The sequence below is a fragment of the Typopeltis vanoorti genome, chromosome 11 (assembly GCF_054136105.1).
Source record: "Typopeltis vanoorti isolate ZY-2024b chromosome 11, IOZ_Tvanoo_1.0, whole genome shotgun sequence".
Classification (NCBI taxonomy): Eukaryota; Metazoa; Arthropoda; class Arachnida; order Uropygi; family Thelyphonidae; genus Typopeltis; species Typopeltis vanoorti.
The window spans coordinates 81,976,144-81,998,562 of record NC_143559.1 but is presented as its reverse complement, the minus strand read 5'-3'; the positions used below and the strand labels follow the sequence as shown (position 1 = coordinate 81,998,562).

General features: G+C 36.5%; 1 protein-coding gene across 1 annotated transcript in view; it reads left to right on the top strand.

Moving 5' to 3' along the window:
- The first annotated feature begins 13,661 nt into the window (after positions 1-13,661).
- The window catches only part of LOC150101797 (calcium-activated chloride channel regulator 3A-1-like), a 78,812-nt gene continuing 70,054 nt past the window's right edge, over positions 13,662-22,419 (top strand). Inside the window, exon 1 of the mRNA XM_090400519.1 lies at positions 13,662-13,680. The gene's annotated coding sequence lies outside the window, so the exon portion shown is untranslated. The remainder of the gene's footprint in view (positions 13,681-22,419) is intronic.

Below are 22,419 nucleotides of genomic sequence, written 5' to 3'. Positions count from 1 at the left end.
GTGCTCCTGGGTCTGTAGCAACACCCCACTAAATATCCTGTCTTGCCTACCTCTACCTCACACCATACGCTCTCAAAATCATTTGTCTCACTACCTTCCAAATTCTCCATTCTTAGAGGACATAGGTCATCACTTATCATAAGCAGCACCCCACCACCATGCTTTCCCCTCCTATCCTGGCGAAAAATGCTATACCCAGCGACTTCTATTCCTGTTTTTATATCCCCTTCTGTCAACCACGTCTCAGTGATCGCAATAATTTTTGGCCAGGCTGATGCTATCTGCGCCACCAATTCCTCTCCCTTATTCCGGATACTCCTGGCATTAGTATACAGCATATAAATGCCATTGTTTCTATACCCAGCATTATCCCTTCTAGACTCCACTGGGCTCAGTCTTACCTGACATTGTCTCCCTTCTCCCAAGTATCCATTCCCACAAGAGGCCACCCCTGCTATCATCCTCCCTGGGACACACTGACTCGTTCAGAACAGCAATCTCTCCAGATGCCTACGTCCTTCCTCATTCAAATGCAAACGGTCTCTCGCAAACAACTCCTCTCTTTCCTCAAACGCACTCCAAGCATCCACATATACCAGTCCTCTCTTGTCGCACATTCTCGCTATTATGCCATTCAATATCACCGCTCTTCTGCTCAGCTCATCATTATCATACCTAGGCAACACGCACACTATTTTTCCTCTCTCTGTCTTCTTCCGTACAGTCTCAAGCAAAAATCTCATATCTCTCGCTGCCCGACTTACATTACCACTCAAGTCATTCGTTCCTACCATCACAATCATCTCATCCACCCTTTCACTTCTCTTAATTGCCATAGCCACCCTTTCTATTGTTCCTCCTGGCAAACACTCCTCACGCATCCTATCCTGAACACCACGGATCATTGAGTCACCATACATTATACCTCTTACCATTCCATCGCTCCTATTGTTTCCATTCTCTCCTCTTCTTTCATTCCCATACCTCTCTCTTCTACTGTTTCCATTCTCTCCTCTTCTTGCACTCCCATACATCTCTCTCATTCCCTCTCTCCTACTGTTTCCATTTTCTCCACTTCTAGCACTTCCATATCCCTCTCTCATTCTGTCTCTCCTACTACTGTTTCCATCCGCTCGTCTTCTAGCATTCCCATACCTCTCTCTCATTCCATCTCTCCTACCGTTTCCATTCTCTCCTCTTCTAGCACTTCCATATCTCTCTCTCATTCCATCTCTCCTACTGTTTTCATCCTCTCGTCTGCTAGCATTCCCATACCTCTCTCTCATTCCTTCTCTTCTACTGTTTCCAATCTCTCCTCTTCTAGCACCCCCATACCTCTCACTCATACTCCTTAAATTCTCTCTCTCTCCTACTCTGATTCGCCTTGCATTCATCTCTTCCATTCTCCTAATCTTATCTTTCATACTTCTGCTCTCATTCACTAGACATTCCACCTCCTCTTTCAACTCATCTATCTCCCGCTGCAGGTCAGTCACTCTTAATCTAAATTCACTCTCCCAAACAAAACCATCTCCTAAACTTCCACAGTCACTCACACCTTCCACACTATCAACCATTATTTTCTCATTCTCTCCTATCATACTACTCGTCTTCCTACATTCATTCTCCGTTCCTGGAGCAACAAAGTCGGATATCGATATATCTAATGTACTTATTTCCTCCAACTGCCTGCATTTTGCGCACATACGCTCTCCACTCTCTTTAACAAACCACATATGTAATTCCTTAGAAGCATACATGCCGCAAGTACTGCATGCCACAAAGTCCCTTATGATATTGCTAATAATCGAGTTCTTAAATGGCGGAGGGCTTGGCGTTACGCCACTTGCGACTGCTGCTGAATCCACCATCATTCCTTACTGCCGAGTAGCGTAATCCTTAATAATTATTCAATTAATAAATAAGAGGGGGAAAAAGTACAAACATCAGAACATTTATATTTACTATAGAGTTGACAATCTATTAGCTTAGGGGTAGGCCCAGTTTAGGAAAATCTGTTTCAATTAAAGAATTTTCCTGAAAATTTATATGCATTAATAAATTGTGAGTGCAACTGATTTTTTTATATTATAGGACATTTGTTGGTTTATGATAAATTTTGGTGATAACATTGTTTCCAGATCTTTTAAGTGTTAAATGTAGAAAGTGTATGGAATTATCTTGTTCATGCTCAATAACAAAACAGTCTGTCACTAAAATTATTGAAACATGTTAATAAATTTAAAATGTTTGCTTTTCCCCCAATACATATAACATAGTTGCCATTGCAGCCATAAAAGGAGATACTGTGTTGAAGAGTTGTAGTAATAAATTTGACTCTAAATAGACAAATAATAGCTCAGCTAGGTGACCACTAATGCTTTGGCCCATTGGGAGTCCAAGAATTTGTATGCAGATGCTCTCCAATTTGAAGTAATATGCTGCAATTATTAAGGTTAAACTATCTTGAGGGTTCAGCTTTTGTACGTGAATCAAGATATGGATCATTTTCTAATAATTGAAGATGGTGCCTAGTGTTTTGGGGATATCAATGTTAAAAAAAGTGGTGTCAGAGGAAGTAAGAATATTGTGAGGCAATAGGTAGACTTTTTTTTTTTTGTTCAAAAGTGTCATCAGTATCATTAAATATCAAGGTACTAATGGTTTAAGTAGGTTAGCAACAGGTCCAGTCCAAGAGTATATGATCCCCCTAGGCAAAGAAAATTTAGGTGCCTCCTATACATTGTCTCTCTCTCTATATATTTTGTCATACTCACACAAACATAAGCTCAGAAGTCAGAGTGCCCCTAGGCGATTGCCCAGGTTCGCCTAATGATAAAATCGGCCTTGGTTAGCAATGAATTTTGATAAAGGGGTGGGGGTATTGTGGTACTTTTATAGGATATAATGGGACATATAGGGCAACCTTCTTTGAACTTTTATTTGCCCAAAAATGATGGGAGGTTGTTTAGTTCAAGGCAAAAGGTTTTTCATAGTAAATTTGCCTTTTCAATTTGGTTCCATATATGAGAGATTGAGGGACTTATATGCACATCAGTGTCATGGTTGTGGTGCAAATGAGGGATTGAAGATAAGAAGTTTATTGATTTTTTTGAAGGGTTGCAGTTGTTTGGGAATACTTCTTGAAGGCTATTCCAGAGGGGAGAGGTGGACAGAATAAAAGATTGTGAATAGAAGTAGGTTTGGTGTGTTTGCAGTTGCACAGTAAAGGGGGCTGGGAAGCAGCAGCTCCTGTATTAACAGGTGCAACAGAAAGTGGAGGGATGATGGTTGCCAATTCACGTGGAATACACAGTGCTTGAAACACTGCACCTGTGAGATAGAGATTGAAGTGAGCGTAAGAGAGGGATATCTATAAGCCTAAATCATGTCTCCAGATGTCATCAAGGATTTTAAGAGAATGTTTTGGTGCACTACCCCAAACATGGGAGTAGTATTCTAAATATGGATGGATTTGTAATAGTGAAGAGTTTGCTGGGAGTAAAATAGCTTCTTTAACAAATGAGAAAGGCAAGGTTCTTGGATGCTGAGGCAGCTATTAATATATGTTTATGCTATGAAAGATTGGAGGTAAATGTTAGTCCAAACAAAGAGATCTGATCTTGTCTGGTGATTTGTGTATTACTGAGGATAAGGGTAGGTGAGCTGGATCTCTTTTGCACAAGAAAAGGCAAAACTGTGTTTTGGTGGCTTCGAACATTAAAAATTTGTCTTCACCCCATTGGAAGATAGTATGTAGATCAATATTTAAGGCACTAGTTGTAGTCTTGTGGTCCAGGATGTCAGAGTACTGCATGGTTTGTCAAATGAGTAGGATAATGGAGAGTACTATCTACAAAGCTGTGGATGAGATTAGTGATTATTGTGAGTAGGCTGTTCATATACAGGAGAAAGAGAATAGGTGATAAGACAGAAATTTGAGGCACTCCAGCTTCAGTGGTGAAGCTCAAAGAGGAATCATAGATGGCTCCCTCTCTTTGAAGAACCAGAGAAAGCTGGTTCTTCAAAGAGAGGGAGCCATCTATACCTAGTTACAAAAGGTGATAGGGAGACCGAATGATGGTAGTTTGTTTAGTAGAACTTGATGCCACACACACAGTCAAAGGTTTTGGAAATTTCATTTCATTTATTGAGTTATTATTACATTATCATTTGTTTTTTCATTTGAATTCAAATGAAAAAACATTGAATTTTCTTTCAAAATGATAAAATTGTAAAACAATGACATCCTACGTATAACCCAAGAGCATGAGCTCATTTCGGTTACAAGAAGTGTAGCATTTGCACAGCATAAATAGTACACAAAATATTGACAATATATTTAGAGAATTGTGTGTGTGTATATACACACACACACACGAGGTGGCCATAAAATAACTTTCCCTCTTTGGAGGCATCTGTAGCTAAAACCAATAAACAGAATGAGACCAAATTTTATATTGAGACTTTTGAAGACATGGAGAGATGATTTCTGCGAAAAAAAGATTTAGTACTAAAAGTCGCCGATAGGGGAAATTTTTGCGCTGGCGGAGCCGAAAACAAGCGGATAATTACATTAAATATAGATAAAATGGAATAACAACATTTCGACAGCCGTGTAAGCGACAGCTGCGTCACTCATTCCAACTGGATATGTGGCACATTACAATGATAATAATAATAATAATTAAACTAAAACAACAACGTTGCTTACGTTCGAGACAGCGAGACGTGTCTGAATCACTTTAAAAACATTCTGAAAAAAAAAAAAAAAAAAAAAGAGAAGTTCAATCAACTTTGGACAGAAGACTAATGAAGGTTGCCGCTTTCGACAACAAAAAAGATACAACAGGTGGTGCCACTAGTTTCTTCTATTTTCGAAAAGTTCGATTTCTCTTTGGACAGAGGGGGGTAGCATGTCTTCTCTAATACATCAGCATGAGAGCAAAAACAGACCATAAAACACTACACCTAATGAAATTACCACTGGGGAGTGCCATCTGTAATAATGAATCCAGAGATAAAGTCGCGCCAAATTAGGCTGTCGTGAGATCATTTGGGCACTGCCTGGTGTTACATAATAAACCGTCTTGTCTGGACATATCACCGCATAAAAGTGTGTTAACGCCAATGTCATCATGGCGATGGATTGTTCTGTATGCGAGTTAAATGAATAAGTGGTGGCACGGTTTTAGAAGGGAAGTCACAGCTCTCTCATCACGTGTTATCAACAGGCAATTCCATACGACGCCTCAACAGAAAGACACTTAAGTTCTATGACATAATTCCGAATTTTCCCTTTGTTTTTCTTGTCTTAAAGTATTCTTTGTCTGTATATGTGTTCACGGGACAGGTGTTTTGAGCGACGAAAAACTCTCCACTCCCGTATTAGATCGGCTAATTCACCTTTTACTAAAAATCCCTGATAAAAATTCTTCGTGTCATAGACGACAATTCGAACCCCGATCTTTCCAATGAAAGGACTCCGTTGAAACCGATTGACCTAGGAGGCTGCATTGTTCAAGTGGTATTCATAATTAAATTTCATTTATGCAAAACTAATTACTTAAATAAATCTGCACGTTTACATGAGGTCCTAATTTTTGTTTCTATTTTGTTCATATTTATTAATGCAAATAAAATATTTCAAGTAGTTAATGCAGCCTGAATCTGTCACTTAATCAACATATAGATTTTCATGTTATTCCCACTCACAAAAAGTTGAAAACCGACAGTGCATTAGTCTCATGAGTGGGTTAAGATTTTTCTATTTTTGATTAATTTTGTATAATTTTTATTTATTTTTCACATAATTAAGAAACCTTGCTCTAGAAACGAACTTTTCAGGCCTTCACATGGATCAGGTTGCACACAAAATGATGACTAGATAGGGATAGTAATATCAAAGGTAGTATTTAAAGTAATGGAATAGAGTAGACAACTATCACCACATGGTGTTTTCATTTCGAACTAGTATTATGTGTAGGTAATCAATTTTGCTGAATTGGGGAAAGTTGAGCCTCCGTAGCTCAGTCAGTATAGACGAAGCCCTTGGGTCGGAAAGACTTGGGTTCGATTCCCGTTGGTGATGTGAAGAACCTTTATCTCTTTCGACTAAAGGTGAGTTAGCCGGTCTTATACAGAGGTAGGGTTTTTTTTTTTTTTTTTTAACACGGAAACTGCCTATCTCGCAACTACCATGTTGCGAGATGGATGATATTTTAATAAAAATAGTTCATAATAATCCACACAAATGTTATGTCACAATTTAAAATAAATTCTTTAATTATCCTCAGTGAAACTTCTTTATTCTCAACGAAAACAGAAAAATTCAGGAGGGCGCTAAAATAGAGTCGTATGATCTATTCGATTTTCTGTTTTCTAAATTTCGGTATTACACATTTATAGAGGCTGTTATTTATCTCTCTATCTATCTTTCTAGTAGTAGTAAATTAGATACAATGCATCCTCAGGTTTAGTGTGTTCGTCAAGTATTTCGAATCTCAGATGATCCTTTGATGAATCAGATTGTGAAACTAGGATGAGAAATAAAATCAATTTGGATTATTTCAAACATGATTACTAATCTATATGTGTTATTATTAAGGTACGCTTGATGGCATTTCATCAATTTAATTAATAACTTTACAGCTTACACAGGAATAGATAAAATTTCATAGGCTGCTGAATTCAGTGGCGGCTCGTGGCTTGAAATCTTGGAGGGTGCTGCAACTTTCGAAATATACATACACACTGTAAGTACAGTGTATACGTGTTTGGAAAAAATATCAACATTATGGTAAAAATTAAAAAAAAAAATAAATATGGAAAAATATTGTTTATTATCGATAAAATTATAGTTTGGTATAATTCAAAATTACTTAAAAATAAAATCCATTCCTTTAACCACGTTGCCGTCAATATGGATAAAATACATCACCCCTCTACACTATACTTGGTAGAGTTGTGCCAAGGGATGATTTTTTCAAATATTTGTATGCTTGTGTTCGGTTCTGCTTTACGTCTGGTGAAAAGTACTGCCGAGCTTTTTCCTGGATTGATGGCAATGCACCATATGGTGTACCAATCCTCCAATTCATTGACTGTAGCTTGTTTAAGGCCAGATGTGGACGGAGGGATCTGGCTATGATAATTGTGTCATCGGTATAGAGGGTAGTGATGGATGGGGATAACTTGGGGAGATCACCCATATATATGGAGAAGAGTAGGGGAGATAGCAGAGAGCCTTGAGGGACTCCTGAGGTGAATCGCCTTTCTGTGGATCTGATTCCATTGAGTTTTATTTTACATTTTCTGTTGAGATATGATTTGATGAGTAGAACTAGTGGTATTGGAATTCCTGCTTGGTGTAGCTTAAAAATTAGACCATGATGCCAGATTCTATCAAATGCTTGTGTTATATCCAGGAAGACTGCGCCAGAATGTTGGCGCCATTCATAGCCTTGGGTAATGTATTCGATAACTCTGTAAATTTGGAGAGTTGTAAAATGCTGTTTTCTGAATCCCAATTGCTCTTGGGATTGCCTCTTGGATCTGTGTTAGTATAGCGCGTTCGGCTATCTTGCTTACACATGATAGAAGGCTGATGGGCCGATAGTTCTGTGTATTTTGGAAATTGTGTATTCTTTCCAGGTTTTGGAATTATGAAGACATCCGCAAGCTTCCATCGCTCTGGGAAATAATTTAGCCGAAAGGTGGCATTAGTGATGGCTACCAGATGCATAACCCCTTTACGTGGGAGTAGCTTGAGCGCCTTGTTCGTTATACCAACCGGACCCGGAACCTTTCTGTTGTTTAGTTTTCTTATATGATTATGATTTCATATATTTCTATTGGTGATACGGAATTGTTGTGGATTGGAGTGTGGCGTTTTGAGTTATTTTACGCACTTGGATGTGTATTTTTCTTATGAAGTTTAAATCTACGTTGGTATAGTTGTGTGGAGTTTTGAATGAAGTGATCTCATCATTCTCCACAATGACTGATCCTCTGTGTTTAAGTGATGTACTTGTTATTCCAAAGTTCGTTACGATGACCCTTTAGGGCATACCGAACCTGGTTTGTTGCTCTGTTAACTGCTTGCTTATCTGCAGGATCCAATATTCTCTGGTATATTCTTCTTAACCTATTTTTCTCTCGGATGAGATGTTTTAGGTCCTCTGGGAGTTTATTTGGTGGTGCGCATTTGGTTTTATTCATTGCATGTGATACTTCTGTTAGTAGTTGCAGAAGCGTAGCTAGGGAGGGGGCGGTCTACCCCGGGCATCACTTTGAACATCTGCAGTTAATTCTAAAATACAGTCTCGATAACTCAGTTCCAAATATTGTAATACTACTGCGAATTTTCCTCACAATTGCTGTAAGTTTGCTAGCTGTGAAAGGAGTTTTCTAAATAAAATTAAGAATTACGTACATTACTATGAAATAGACTTCACCAATCACCAGTCATCGACGATTTTGCTAAGAGAAAAGCAAGAAAAATAACATTTTATAATGTTGAAATTAAAGTTTTACTTCAAAAATAAACATAGTGTTTTAATGTATTTCCCTATACGTCGTTTTGACTTCTTGTAGTATTTTTGGTATGTATTGAGAGGGGCGGCAAAAGCTCTAGCTATACCACTGAATAGTTGTTTTTCACTGCTTTTTCTATATCTTCCGTGGATGTTATATGTGGTACTGGGCCAAGGTTTTCCTGGAAGATAGAGGGATGTTTCCAGTTTATTTATAAAGGTGGTGGTGTTTTCCGTTTCATCTTGTATGGTGCCTAGTTGCAATATGATGAGGTTGTGATCAGAACTTAAGTTGTTAACTGCTTGTATTTGATAGTTATGAGCAATGTTTTTGAATATTGCTATATCAAGTACATCTGATGGTCGATTGCTCCATAGTGTGCTGGTTCTGTGGGTCCTATTACTGTCATGTTTCTTATAGTATATGAGTTCAGTAGTTTGCCGTTGATACTTGAATTTCTGCTGTTCCATGCGGAATGTTTAGCGTTCAAATCTCCAGCTACGATTACTGAATCTAGGAGTTTTTTGTTTGGGGAGTTGTTAGGCTGCGTATATCCTGATACTGCTTGTGTTTTCCATATGAATTTCTATTCCTGTGGTTTTCATGTGTTCTGTTTGGGGTTCAGCTACATGCTTTGTTACTTTTGACAAAGATGGCGATACCTCCACCTCTTACATAGGTTCTGTCTGTACGGTAAGTGCTATAACTGTTGATTCTGATCTTGTCACCTGGAAGAAGGTGTGATTCATTTATAAGGATGATGTCTGCGTGGGTTTCTGCTGCAAACTCCTGTAGTTCCCATATCTTGTTGGATAGTCCGTTTGCATTCCAGCTGACAATCTGTGACGTGCATATGCTTGTGCGCGTATCAGTATGACACTGTGATAAACACTGTGCTGCTAGCGTTCTTCGCCCTCCTAAGTGCTACAAGATGGATTTTTATTATTTGATTTTACAAAATAAGAGAATTGTATAGGATTGTTAATGATAAAATTAAATATTACAAGCAAATATAAATAAATTAATAAATATATTTATATATCGAGAAACATTGGGGTGCTGTAGTTCCGCAGTGCCTATGCATGAATCGCTCCTGTTGCTGCTGATTGCTTTTGGTAAAAATGAGTAAAACTACCAAGCCAGTAAATAAAATATGACTGCGTAACATTCTAACTTCAGTTAACAGCTATCTACCTAAGAAAGTCCCGTAGCTCGGTTGGTTACGACGGAGCTTTTTGGTCGGAAATACCTTGGTTCGGATTTTGTCTATGACGCGAGAAACCTTTATCAAGTATTTTCACATTGTCGTCTTTCTCCGTTCATTTGTTTGGCTACTCTGTAATAACATCTCTGAACAACATGCGCCCTCTGGTGGCTTCGAATAAGGTCTTTTAGCGTTGATAAACATTTGAGATTAAGTCACATTATTATATATTATTTACAGTATATATATATAAATACTATAGAAGCATATTGCATATTAAGATTACATCCACCAAGTCGCTTTCTTCAGAAATGTGACTAAGATGTCTCCGTAGCCATCGAGTTTGTTTGAGCTTTTGTTAGTAGTTGTGCGGCACTTAAAATTTACAGCGGCCATCTTTTGATGACTGACTAAATAAATAAAATATAAATCAAGACACAGTTCTATCTTTGGAATCAGTATGGTTTCATTCATTAAAATATGTACGAACAACGTAAATACCTTAAAAAAAATAATAATACAGCCTGTTGTGACTAACAAAGTCCACATGAAGATTCCTGTCGTGACGAGATGAAGGCGATAGCAAGGTTTTTCTCCTGGAAACTCGGTTTTTTTTTTTCAAATCGGCCATCAGAACACACGCAATTTAAAAACAAAAAAATACTGTTGTTGGTGGTGGTGATGGGTGGTAGATGGCATTGATGGTAGTTGTGCATAGTGGCAGAATTAAGTAGTAGGGAAGACGCCGAGATGTATGTAAAGGAGTGGAATAGAGTACCCTTCCGCGATTAGAGGTGTTATGTAATAATAATTCCTCCCCCCTCCCCAAAGATTGTCATGGGGGGCATGCGTGCTTCATGACTATTGAAAGTTATGCTAGAGCGATAGCGTAGCTAACAGGGCCACCCTTGTCAGAGAGGTGAGGCTTCTGACAAGGAGCCTCACCTCTCTGACAAGTGTTCCATCCTCCAATTTAACCGTGAAAAGCAAGATAGAAATCCACAATACTGGATCAGTCGGAGCCTGGTTCATCAAGGACTGATTCAGATGAGTAGCTATATCAAACTTTGGAATTCAATTCAGTAAGCATCAAGCTGACGACATACCTCAGAATGTGTTGACAGAAGTGCAGTGTAAAATGAAGTCAGGGATTTTGGAACATATGAACTCCATAAATGACTGTATAAGACTACCAGCGTTAAAAGTCTTACATAAATCTAAGTAAAAACAGCTTCTCTTAGACGCAAATGCTGTGACATAAACAATCAAAATTAAAAGTTTAAAGGAAACAAATCAGCTCTTATACAGCACAGCTTATATCATTACAGCGAAGCTTGGTTGCAAATCGCAAGAACAAAAGCCGAAGGTGAAGCCATCTGCACCACGGAAAATCCGGTTGGAACGAAAAGTCAAGAAACTTCGAGCTCATCCGAGCAACTTAAAGAGTCTTAAAAGAAGGACGACTGAAAAATCACAGCATCAGAAACAAATTCATAAATACATGTATAATTTGGTCAATGAAACAATTGCTGAAAGTACTGAAGAGCTAAAGCAAAGAATTATAGCGACTGCATAGGAAATTAAAAGACATAAAGCAAGAAAAAAAAATTACAAAATATGCAATTTCGATTGAACCAACGTCAATTCTTTCAGTCTTTCTAGAGAAATACAAATGCAAACAATCATTCCAGAACATGAAGAAACACTCGAATTTTGAAGTCACTTGGGGATAATTATATTGAGAATAATAAAGATGCCTCATGGATTAAGGAAGTAGAATCAGAAATGAAACAAAAAAATTCAAAATGTCATTATCACTAAAGAAATTGTCAGCGCACAATCTAGAAAATGAAAAAACTGGAGCGTACCTGGCAAAAACAAACTACATTGATTTTGGGTTAAAGCTTCTAACCAGTCTACATGGTCGAATGAGAGAATAATTTAGTTATTTGTTGCGGTCACTGGAAGACTGGATGGTATTTGATCATGGCGGCATGATCAAATGGCCAAAATAGTTCATTGGCATCTATGCAAAAAATATGTCTTTCCTACTTCTGATAACTGGTAGCAGCATAAAATAGAGACTGTATTGGAAAACGAAACAGCAAACATTCTCTGGAACTTTAGAATACAAACTGATCGGCATTTGGAACACAATAGACCTGACATCACAATTATCTAACATCCACAGGTTTGGATTATCGATAGCGCAGTACCCCGTGGTAACAGCAACAAAGAACTGGAAAATATTACTAAATATCGAGATCTGGCAAATCGAAGTTGGCCGACTGTGGCTTAAACACACCAAAGTCATCCCAACTGTTATCGGTGCACTTGGCGCAACTTCAAAGAAGCTATCCAACTATTTACAAGAATGAAACATGAGCGAACTAATCACATATAATCTTTAAAAAAAAGGAAGCAAAAAAAAAACAGCATTACTAGGAACAGTCTATATTTTACGACGCTATCCGACAAACTGGGCTTTAATGAGCAGTAATACTCCGAATTCTTGATAAAATCATATTACAATTTCATTACCATATTTAAACGCAATACTTATAACGAAATATTGTTCAAATATAAATCTTCATATATAGATCTGTCGTTTATAATGCATAAACATCCGTCTTGTTATCAATTCTAAAGACAGATTTTGTCCCTTCTGCTTCCTCTTTTTACTAGAAAACATTGAAATAACAAAAAAAAAAAAAAAACTGTAGAAAGATATTTTTTTAAAATAAGAACAGCAGTTAGCTTTTGAAAGGTAAAAATATGTTACAGACTGTCCCAGAAAAATTAGGAATTCTAGCAAGAATTATTATTTTCTTATTTAATATACAATAAAATAAAATATATTATTTAACAGGTTTTATTCTAAATAATAATAAATCATAATCGACTAAATAATAGTTAAGGTATACAAATACTATAAAAGTGGATATGTGGTGCCATCTCTCGGATTAAACCAATTTATTTATGATACAGTTATGCCGATAAAGTTGTCGTATTATGATTTATAATGTAACGCTACAAATTTAGCAATAACACTAATAATATATAAATAACGAACTTACTGAATGGTTAACTATTTGATTTTGTTTCAATGAATATTATAAATACTTCTGAAAATAAAAATACATTATCCCAATATAGAAACATACATATGCAATATTTTTTATAATTTTTCAGTTATATAATACACTTAAATATTAGCATTATTTTCGCATATATTTTTCACAATATTTTATCAATAAATATAATATAATAGTAAATAAACATCTGTGAAAACATTGTAAATAAAAAATGAAATTGGATAAAACAAAAACGAATTAGAATATAGAGAATTATAACCTTTTGACAAGACTACGTCTGCACTTCTCTGCTAAAGATGCGATTGTTTGGATTGCATGGAGTATAGCAGAATCGTCTTCACCCAAGACTAACGTGATATAAACTGTGCAGTGCTTTTCCGTGATAAGGAAACTATTGAAAAGATTTAACGCCAGATAAACAAGATAATGTTTAATCTGTGTGGACGGAGTGTGATTTCAAAATTTGAGAAATAGAAAAAGGAGAGGATATATGCTACACTCTGCTAAGGTGATCTTACAGTAGAGATATGAGAAATTTAAAATGTTAAATATTAACATTTTTTAATTCTTATGGTAGGAATATGATAAAAGTTTATCACATATTCTACTGTTAAGGTTCTGACAATTCAAAACAGCCCGAGTTGTGTGTTTCGGGAAGCAGTTGTTTATAACTTGAATATGTGCATGTAGAGACAATTCATATACTGTATATTCATAGCACGTCCGCATATTGCAGCAGCAAACATGCAGATAAAGTATTAATAGAAATCACGACCGGAAAAGGAGGCGTTCGTACCTAGAAAGCCAACTGTCAATAACGGACTGTGATTCGAAGTCAGTTTTCATGTAAGTGTCGTACTTTGTTCTAATCTAAATTTACTATGTATGTATGTTTTTATATGTGTTTTTATGTTTGGTGCCGTGCTTCAGCATATCATTATAATCATGATATCATAATGATATTATGATATCAATATCATTATGCAGCACAGCACATGTAGGGCGGAATTAAGGCCAGTCCTGCAGAATTATACTAAATTGGGCCCTATCGGGCCCGAAACAAGAAGTTTAAAATTTTACGAAATTTTGGAAGATTTTTGCTAGGAAAAAAAAAAAAAAATCTTTATAATTGGTTTGTTTCTTTTTCTTTCTTTCTTTTTTGGAAAATTATAATAAATATGTTATTTTATTTTTATTTTTAATAGCACATATTCCTGATACCAAATTATTTTAAGTAAAGGATCCACTAGAATAATCCCAATTAACGCCCAACATTGACTATGGCAGGGACTGTAATTCCGACATTAAATCTTGCTCATTTCCCGTTAAATTTTGGTCAAGATTCCGATTTTATCAACCAGAGAGAGAGAGAGAGAAAGAAGCGTTTACGCGTAGAGATAGAAAAAAAAAATAAAAATGAAAAAGGAACCCTAAATAGCTCTTTAACATGCTTGGACGAATTATGGGAAGGTTCTTGCATTACACGTAATTATGTAAACAATCAGAATGCTGTGTGAAACCAGACTCAACCACCAGTTCTACTGTCATACGCTAGAGAAAATTGCTTATTGCCACAGAGCTAACTATCTTATCATTGATTCATGGTTACGGAATCCAAAGGTATCTTGGACGGTTATGGACGTTTAAGGGCCCGTTAAGAACCGTAGACGTTCAAATCATACTTTGTATGAGTAATCCTCTACCGCTGATAATTTCAATATTGTCACCCTAAAATAATATTACTATCAATGTATTAAACGAGCCTCCGTAGCTCAGACGGGATTCGAACCCAGTTCTTCGATTGGAAAGAACGGGGTTCGAATTCGTCTAGTATGCGAAGAATCGGGACTTTTCAAGTGAAGATGAGTTAGTCAGTCTCATACGAAGTTGGTGGTGGAAGGGTCTTTCTTCCAACATGTAGGCAAACCGTCCAAGAGAACACAATCTACATACAAAATGTATGCTGAAATGAGGGAACATTAGCTATAAATCAACTACAGTACTAGACAATAATCTCAGGGGACCCTGTAACCCCTAGAGAGCGCGTCCCCTGGGTGGCGGATAGGGGAGCCCACCATGTGTGTGTACATGCGCGTGCGTGTGTGTGTGTGTGTGTATATATATATATATATATATATATGGTGGGGAGGTCCGAATATACTGAATAAGGACTCGTGGACCAACAGGGCCATAAGGGGCAATCATCTTGATTGTAAGGGAAGCTGCACTCCCATGGACCCCTAGCTGGATCTATCCTCTCCTTCTTCTACTTTGAGGAAGACCCACTTACTTTAATCTTTCCTATAAGGCCTTATCAGCCAACTCTTCTTACTTTATGACCCTTGTGCTATTAGAGTACTCGAGGGCCATGGGGTCTTTTCATTTCTGGCCTTACAACTATGTCCTCTCTATAAACCTTACTATATTTCTTCTATAATCTATCCTTTCCCCTTCGATACACCCTATTCCTCCTATGGGTTTAAATTCGGAAGAAGGCGAGTTCAGAAGCCTTTAGGTAGCAGCCCTACCACTGAACTATTCCATCGTCAGGCTAGTCCCCTGACATGGAGAACATAACCATACTTGTAAGCTGACAGAAAAAGATAATCGGATTGAATCTATGGGAAACGACCCTGGAATGGAAAAGGGAAAACGAAAATGGAAACGACAAAATATAATACACATAGCAAACTGGAATGTAAGAAGAATAGCATATAAAGATATAGAATTAGACCAGTTATTAAATGAAAGAAATTTTAAAATAGCAGTAATCACTGAAACAAAAAAGAAATTAAAAGGAACTATGAGAACTGAAAATTTTAATGTGATATACAGTGGAGTGGACAGAGACCAAAGAGCACAAGCAGGAGTCATGATTTGGATTCATGACTCCTTTCAAAACAGTTAAAACATTATAAATTATGGAATGAAAGAATAATAGAAGCTAGAATAAAAATAGATAGAGGCTATTTAACAATAATTGGTTTATATGCCCAAGAAGAAGGAAGAGAACAGGATGATATTGATTTTTATAATCAGCTACAAAACATATATAATAAAATAAAAAAAAATGATTACATAATTTTAGCAGGAGACTTAAATGCAAGAATTGGAAACACGAAAATTAATAATAATATAGGTATACATGGAGAACACACTCTAAACAGAAATAGTAAAAAATTGATTGACTTTGCAGTTTATAATAACCTAAAAATAATGAATTCCTTCTATAAACATAAAGACATACATAAATATACTTGGTCAGCAAGAGAATGGAAATCAATATTAGATTACTTCATATTAAATGAAAATATATCAAAATTTTCACTAGATGTTAGAGTTCACAGAGGATATGAAATAAGCAGTGACCACTTCCTTGTTAATATAAAATTAAGATTACCACCTAAATGGCTACAAGTAACAAGAACAGAAAGAAAAATTGAAACATTTGTTTATAAAACTAGACTATTGAATGACACAAATGTACAATGGCTATATGAACAAAGAATTAACCAGTATCTAGATAAAATAAAACAAAATGAAGAAATAGAAATAGAATGGCTTAATATAAAAACAATACTAAATGCAGCAGCAAATGAAAGCTTAGGAAAGACCAAAAATTTCAATAAAAGAAAAAAACTGAAGATCTGGGACGATACAATCAAAGAAATAATCAAAACGAAAAAAGAAGCCTATCACAAATGGTTAAGCAGTAAAAGATTAGAATATGAAATAGAATATAAAAGAATAAGAGCCATAGCTAAAAGAGAAGTCAGAAAAAGACATAGAGAATCATGGAATAAATTTGTTTCTAATTTAGAACATGATTTATATAAAATAAGACCCAATGTATATAAGATTTTGAAACACCTAAATGCAGATACCAAAGAAAACATAAAATTAAACACTGAATTGAAATTAGAAGAATTTCTAAATTACTACACAGAACTGTGGACAGACAAATATTTTAAAAAACACAACTGGCAAACAATTAACGAAAATGAAAAGGAAATAACTGAAGAAGAATTAGAAATCAGCCTGAAAGAAACAAGAAACGGAAAATCACCTGGAGAAGATAAGCTAGGTTCAGAACTATATAAATACGCAGGAACAAGATTCAAAGGAAGACTCTTATTATTTGTAAATAAAATTTACTCAACTAGTATCCTCCCCCCCCCCCCCAATAGAATGGAAAAAAGCAATTGTGATTCCTATCTTTAAGAAAGGTAATAGAGATGACCCTAAAAACTATAGAGGTATCAGTATACTAAATTCATGTTACAAAATATACAGCAGAATCTTAAATAACAAACTAATGAAATATTCCGAAAACTTTATTCTAGAGGTACAAAATGGATTTAGAAAAGAACGATCATGTATAGACCCAGCCTTCTGCCTAAAATTAATAACAGAGAAAAGAAGAGAATATAATTTAGAAACACATATTGCATTTATTGACTTTGAAAGAGCATTTGACAAAGTTAAAAGAAACATATTATTTAACATATTAAAAGAAAGACAAATACCAAATAATATCCTAAAAGCTGTCACAAGTATATATGAAAATAATCAAATACAAATAAGATTAAATCACGAGCTATCATATATAAGAGAGATAAACCAAGGGGTCCGACAGGGATGTCCGCTCTCAGCAACTCTTTTTAATATCTACTTAAATGAAATAATAATAAAATGGAGTAAAAATTTACATCAAGGAATTAAACTTTCACCTACAGTTAACTTAAACACTCTCCTCTTTGCAGACGACCAAATAATAATTAGAAATTCTGAAGATAACTTACAGAAAGCTATTCTAAATCTAAATGATATATCCAAAGATTATGGTATGATAATATCAACGGGAAAATCAAAAACTATGGCCTTTAAAAGACAAGATCCAGCAAGAACTAAAATAGTATTAGATAACAAGATCTTAGAACAGGTGAATTCATTTAACTACCTCGGATGTATGATCACTTATGAAAATGAAAAAGATATAAACATAAAAATTGCAAAATATTTAAAAATAACAGGTGTAATTAATTCTATATTTAAACCAAACCTAGTTCAAAAACAAACCAGGCTAAAAGTATACAATACATTAGCCTTACCGGTCTTAATGTATGGAAGCGAAATCTGGACAATAAAACAAAAAGACAAACAAAGATTAACAACAGCAGAAATGAAGTTTATGAGAAAAACTGCAAAGTATACCCTATTTGATCACAAAAGAAACGAAGATATCATGAAAGAATTAAACCAAGAACCAGTGATAGAAAAAATTAAAAAATATAAACATAAACGGATGGAACACGTTCAAAGAATGAAAACAGAGAGATTACCAAAACAAGCCTTAAAGTACAAGCCATTAGGAAAAAGAAAACCAGGACGTCCTCTTAAACGATTCAACGATGACTTCTAAGGCCGGAACAGGCCATGCTAGGCCTAAATCCTTGATACGTATGATGAGTACTAGACAATGGCTGACATTCGAAGTCATATACTACGAATAAAGAACTTGAATTGTTCTTCTTAGAAACTCCATTGCTAACTGAATACATCGAACATCAAGACTTTTGATTGAACTGATAAGATGGAGATCATGCCCACGGATTTCACTCCCGTTGTCCGGTATGGAAAGAGTGACTGTTGGGATAGTTGATGGGCGTAGAGTCGCTCATTGTGGAATTTGAAATTTGTATTTACATCTGATGCAGGAGGACTGTTTTTAGGATGTCGCTTTCTCGATGAAGCTGTGAGTTCTTGATGAACCAAGATGCATCAATAGGCACGCGTAAGCATTTGTTCTGGATAGTTTGAAGCCTGTTGATGTTACAAGGTGTTATGGTATTGGCGTGATGACTGATTTGTAAAGAAGCATTTTACAAATGTCTGTTGATCAATGAATAAAGTTAGGGAATTGTTTTATTGACCTTGGAGTAAACATAGGATATATGGATCCAAAACGGAGTCTTTTTATCATGTTGTATTGCCAGATTATTTGACACATGGTTTCCATGGAATCGGGGTGTCAAACATAATTACTGAATCATGAGGCGCTGTTTTGCTTTTATTATAGTGGCCTTCTTCAATAAAGAAGGCCATTATGCCTTACTTTATTGAATGCTTTAGCTATATCGAGGATATGGCACCGGTTTGTTGTTTCCATTGAGATGTATTCGACCATTCTTGGGACTTGCTGGACAATGGTTTGGACGAAATCCAAGTTATTCGTCTGGTATGATGCTATTTTTGTTGATTACTTTTTGTAGTTTTGTCAGAATTACTTTCTCTGATATCTTCCTAGAGCCTCCGTAGATCAGTCAGTATAGACGAAGCCCTTTGGTCGGAAAGACCTGGGTTCGATTCCCGTCAGTGAGAAACCTTTATCTGGTCTCTTTCAACGGAAGGTGAGTTAGCCGGTCTCATACGGAGATAAGGGTTTTTCGTCCCCCAGAACAGGCAAAACAGCCCGTGAACACACACACACACGCTTCTACAAATATAGGACACCTCCAGGAATAAGGAGTAACCAACCTATTCCGTAGCAATTCGGTTCCGAACACCTACACGGTAAAATGTGTAGGTCTACGCGTGAGTGTAAATTAGGACAGGATATCTTCCCAAGAAAGCGAGGAAGCTGATAAGACGGTAATTTTGAGGGAATTCCAAGTCTTTCCCCAGCTTAGGGATTAGAGTTATGTCTGCTGTTTTCCATCTTGATGAAAAGTGACGAAGTTTCAGCAATGCACTGATGATGACGGCGATGTGCACAATCGCTTTGTGGGGAAGACTGAACCTGGAGCCTTTTTCATTGGTGATTTTTTTGATCATTTCGCGGACTTGAGCTTGAAAAAGTGGGCAGATATCAACTTGCTGATTGGAGAGATTCAATGCACGTTGAATAACATTGAAATGAATGATAGATCGGCGAACGTGTAGTTAGGGCTACACTGTAACTCAAGACTTTCGGCAAAAGCTTGGAATTTCTCTTCGTCGCTGTACACAATATCCCGCTCTCCACATATTGTTGACGTGTGTTTTGGAGTCTTACGAAGAGATTTAGAAAGCTTCTATAGAGATTGATGGCGTATCGGACCAAATTAGTAGCCCAATTGAGTTCTTGACAATCTTGATGAGCGAGGGTTTTATGGTAGCGACGTCGAATTTTATTTTTGATGCGGATAAGATTTAATATTTTTTCCGGTAGCTAATTAGGTTTTGCACGAGTTACGACAGAGGTGACAGATGATAAGCCGGATAGAATTTGTTTTACTAAGTGCGAGTGGCAGCTCGTGACTTGAAATCATGGGGTTGCTGCAACTTTCGAAATATACATACACACTGTAAGTGTGTATGTATCCAAACACGTATACAATGTATACGTGTTTGGATGAAATATCAAAATTATGGTAAAAATTTACTAAAACATTAAACGTGAATAAATATTGTTTATTATCGATAAAATTATACAGTTTAGTATAATTCAAAATTACTTATAAATAAAATCCATTCCTTTGATTGTAATTAAAGGAACGGATTTACAATTTTTGGACATTACAATTAAAGGATTTAATTGTAATGTCCAAATATTTAAAGAGACGGAGTAAACACGATAAGCACTACGAACACTCTACTACTGGCTCAAACTGCATATAAACAACAGTGGAACTACGCGACGGACAGTGCCGCATTACGCTAATAGCTCGCATCTCACTATGACGTTCATATGTTTGCGCGCGTAGCAATATGACACTGTGGTAAGCACAGTGCTGCTGGCGTCCTTCGCTCTCCTAAGTGCTACAAGATGGATTTTTATTATTATTTTTTATACAAAATAAGAGAATTGTATAGGATTGTTGATGATAAAATTAAATATTACAAGCAAATATAAATAAATGAATAAATATATTTATATATCGAGAAACACTGGGGGTGCTGCAGTTCCCCAGTGCCTATGTACGAGCCATCCCCTGCTAAGTGCGTTACAGTAGTAACAATTTCATATTTCGTAGATATAAAGGGTACGGAACCAACGACCAATTGTTGTATGAAGCTTTCTCCAGTTCGTAATGTATGGACTAACAGATCTATCGTCTCAGTCTACACGCAGGTGGAGCAAAACTGGGTCATGATTTGAGCTAAGTTCATCAATCGCTTTTATTTGGTACTGGTATAAGACATTTCTAAGAACAACTATGTCTAGAACATCTGGTCTTCCAGTCAATATGTAATGTTGAGATTCAAGGGGAACCTGTAATTGACAGCAAAGTTACTTAATATTTTGCCGTTTTTATTTGTAACTCTACTATTTCAGGCAAGGTGATTACAGTTAAAAACGCCAGTTAAATTTAGGAGCTCATGTGAGGAATTCCAGGTTGTGGCGCTGCTGATATTATTTTGTTTGTTACCGATAGCAGTTTGGAATCGCCGGCCTTTATTTGTTATCTTTTGGTTAATTGGATGTTGAGTACAGCCTTTGTACTTCAAATGGCCTCCACCACAACCAGCAGAGTTGTACAAGACTTTTTGCAGGGGAGGGGGAGTCTGTCGGATGCTTTTCGCCGCACTTAACACAACGGAATTCTTCTCTGCAGCGACTCTGTGAATGACCATATTTCTGGCAGTGATGGCATTGGCCAGATGCTTTCCTTCGTAAAGATTCGGTTTGTACCTTCAAATCGCATACCGTTTTCATGTCCAAAATCCTACGCTGATTCTTGCTAATCTCAACCAAAATTAATGGCATAGGATACTTATCGGCTATGTGTATCCTTGAAACTTCGTCGGTAGATGACACAGATTCAACAATTTCACGGTTGAATACGAACACCCTCTTCGGTATTTTTAACATTTATAAATCTGATTTTTTCTAATTTTCACAGCACAAACTACTTCAGACCATTGCTCCTTTGTAGGAGAATGATTGGAGGAATACGTCCGTATCATTACTACCAGAAGCATCCATGGGTGCAACAGGTTCAGTGCCGTCCCTACTAACTACCTGAAATTCTTCAAGATTTGGAGGGAGAGGGATGGTCTGTGGTTGAGTGAAATGAACATCACAGACAGAAGATGACTTAACAATTTGAACCCTGAGGACTTTTGTTTCAAGCACTAAGCCTATTTTTCTGAATGGCGAGCACGCTTCAAAATCAAAGTTTTCATCTCCATTTCATTCTGTAGACAAAATTAGACAATAACATGAACCTCAGCACAATAAAGAAATACTTACAGTAATTAATTTGCTACTCAATGCACCTAATGCATTTCAGATAATAATCAAATGCACGTAACACAATGGTAATATATTCATTAAATCCATTACGGAAGGCGTCATGGCTTAGTTGGTTAAAGTGGCTGTGTACTAAATGGAGTACTACTATACATCAAACATACAGTAAACAATGAACATATTTTTTTCTTTTTTTGGCTAGATGTGTGAAGCAAGAATGTTTTTCATATTCCCCATGTCCGCGCGGTTAGCCTAGTGGCTATGTGTGTGTGCTTCGCAACCATATGCCTGGGGAAGGATTGTCCTAGGTTCGATTCCCGTCCACGACGTGAGGAGCTCAAGGATCTTCC